The sequence below is a fragment of the Gracilinanus agilis genome, unplaced genomic scaffold, assembly GCF_016433145.1.
Source record: "Gracilinanus agilis isolate LMUSP501 unplaced genomic scaffold, AgileGrace unplaced_scaffold55971, whole genome shotgun sequence".
Taxonomy (NCBI): domain Eukaryota; kingdom Metazoa; phylum Chordata; class Mammalia; order Didelphimorphia; family Didelphidae; genus Gracilinanus; species Gracilinanus agilis.
In genome coordinates, this window is record NW_025391322.1 from 1560 (window position 1) to 4102 (window position 2543).

At 69.4% G+C, this 2543-nt stretch overlaps 1 long non-coding RNA gene across 1 annotated transcript; it reads left to right on the top strand.

The window, feature by feature from the left end:
- The first annotated feature begins 518 nt into the window (after nucleotides 1-518).
- LOC123256093 lies at nucleotides 519-1031 on the top strand. Its single transcript, XR_006506817.1, has 3 exons — nucleotides 519-569; nucleotides 767-854; nucleotides 970-1031. It is a non-coding gene; the product is annotated as an uncharacterized LOC123256093 (long non-coding RNA).
- Nucleotides 1032-2543: the final 1512 nt, after the last annotated feature.

Consider the following 2543-nt stretch of genomic DNA (forward strand, 5'->3'; position numbering starts at 1 on the left):
CGCTGTGCCGCCCCGCCACCCCCACCCGTCTCCAGAGGCCTTCGGAGTCCTCCGCTCCAAGTCCTTCATTTCCCGATGCGACGGACCCCCACTCGGCGGCCTCCCCTGCCAGGGCCCGGCTTCCCTCCCATTCTCCGCCTTCCCACTCCACTCATCCCATCGCCCGTCCCCTCATCTGTCCGTCAGCTCCTCCCTCCATCCCTCCATCGGCTGCTCTGTGTCGCCGCCCAGCTGTCCACCAGTCCGTGTGCCCATCCCTCCATCCGTCCCTCCGTCCATCTGCCTCTCTGCTCGTGAGTCTGGGGCCGGGTGGTGGGAAGGGCAGGGGGCCCCGAGTGGAAGCCCCCCCACCCGGGCGTGGGTAGGGCAGGAAGGGTGGAAAGAGCGGGCGGCGGGGAGGGCCCTGGGAGAGGAGGGGGCCCCGGGTCACGGCCGCCTCCTCCGGCGCAGGTCATCCTAGGGGAGATCTTCTCGGACTTCAGCCCGGCCCAGGTGGTGGTGAAGGAGCTGAGGGTCAGCGCGGGCCCCCTGGAGCAGCGCAAGTTCCTCTCAGAGGCCCAGCCCTACAGGTACGAGGGGCCGCTGAGGGCCCCGAGGAGGGGGGACGGGCAGGGAGGATGCTGGGAGCCAGATCTGGGCCTCGAGGACTCCAAGTCCCCAGGACGAGGGCCGGGGGTGCCCCCGGGTAGCCGGGCAAGGGCTGGGCGGGAGGTGGGGGACGGGGAGGAAGGAGCGGGCCCAGCCTGACCCGTGGCCTGACCCCCAGGAGCCTACACCACCCCAACGTCCTCCAGTGCCTGGGGCTGTGCGCCGAGACCCTGCCCTTCCTTCTCATCATGGAGTTCTGCCAGCTGGTGAGTCCTTCGGGGCCGGCCACCCCCGGGTGCTCCCGGGAAGCTGAGGCTCGGGTCTGGGCCATCAGGGAGGTGGCGTCCGCCCATGACCCTCCGCCTGCCCCCTTCCCTCTAGGGAGATCTGAAGCGCTACCTGCGGGCCCAGCGGCCCCCCGACGGCCTCTCCCCAGAGCTGCCCCCCAGAGACCTGCGCACCTTGCAGAGAATGGGCTTGGAGATCGCCCGGGGGCTGGCCCACCTGCACGCCCACAACTACGTGCACAGGTGAGAGGGCCCTGGGGAGGCAGGCCAGAGGGCTAACCAGAGAGCCGGAGGGGCTGGAGGGGCCAGAGGGGCCGGAGGGCCAGAGAGCTGGAAGGCTGGAGGCCCAGAGAGCCTGAGAGCCAGAGGGGCTGGAGAGGCCGGAAAGCCTGCAGGGCCAGAGAGGCTGGAGAGCTGGAGGGCCAGAGGGCCAACCAGAGAGCCGGAGGGGCTGGAGGGGCCAGAGGGGCCGGAGGGCCAGAGGGGCTGGAGAGGCCGGAGGGGCCGGAGAGCCGGAGGGCCGGAGCACCCTCATCCTTCCCTCCTTCCACTTCCCAGCGATCTGGCTCTGAGGAACTGCCTGGTGACCTCGGACCTGACGGTGCGCATCGGGGACTACGGCCTCTCGCACAGCAACTACAAGGTGTGTGGGGCCGGGCAAGGTCCCGAAGGGCTCTGGGCCTCGGTCTGTTCCCCCGCAAGTTGGAGCCTCAGACGGGGTGTTGGCGAAGGCCCCTTCCGTAGCGGGGCTCCCTCTCCCTCTCCCCCTCCAGGAGGATTACTACCTGACCCCTGAGCGCCTGTGGATCCCGCTGCGCTGGGCGGCCCCCGAACTTCTGGGGGAGATCCACGGCACCTTCATGGTGGTGGACCAGAGCAAGGAGAGCAACGTCTGGTGAGCTGGGCTGGCGGGCAGGGCCGGGGGGCCCGGGCGCCCCTGCTGGGGCCCCTGGCCGTGGTCCCTGGAAGCCCGACTCCCTCCCCTAGGTCTTTGGGGGTGACGCTGTGGGAGCTCTTCGAGTTTGGGGCTCAGCCCTATCGCCACCTCTCCGACGAGGAGGTGTTGGCTTTCGTGATTCGGCAGCAGCACGTGAAGCTGGCCCGGCCTCGGCTGAAGCTGCCCTATGGGGACTACTGGTGAGTGGGGGCCCGGAGCCCCAGGCCTTGCTTCGCCCCCGAATCCTGGCAGAGCTGGGCCCTGCCCGTGGGCCCGCGCGTCCAGAGTGACTTACCTTGTCGTCCGATCCTCGAACCCTCCTGGGTGGGGGGCCCTCAGACTCCCCTCTCTCTCGGCCTCCTGCTTCCTGCTTCTAGCCCTGCCTGTCTCCCGATTCCGGGTCCCTCCTCAGACCCAGAGCCTCTCTGGCCCTGCCTCAGTCTCCTCTGGTCCCTCTGTGCCTGCTCCTGTCTCTGGCTCTGCCTCAGTTTCCCCTCTCTGACCCCAAGCCTTTCTGGCTCTGCTTTGGTCTCCTCTCTCTGGCTCTGCCTCGGTTTCCCCGGTTCCCTTCTCTGACCTGCTCGTCTCTCTGGCTGTGCCTCGGTTTCCCCGGGTCTCCGCCGGCCCCTTCCCAGGTATGACGTCCTCCAGTCTTGCTGGCGCCCCCCCGCCCAGCGCCCCTCGGCCTCTGACCTGCAGCTGCAGCTGACCTACCTGCTCTCCGAGCGGCC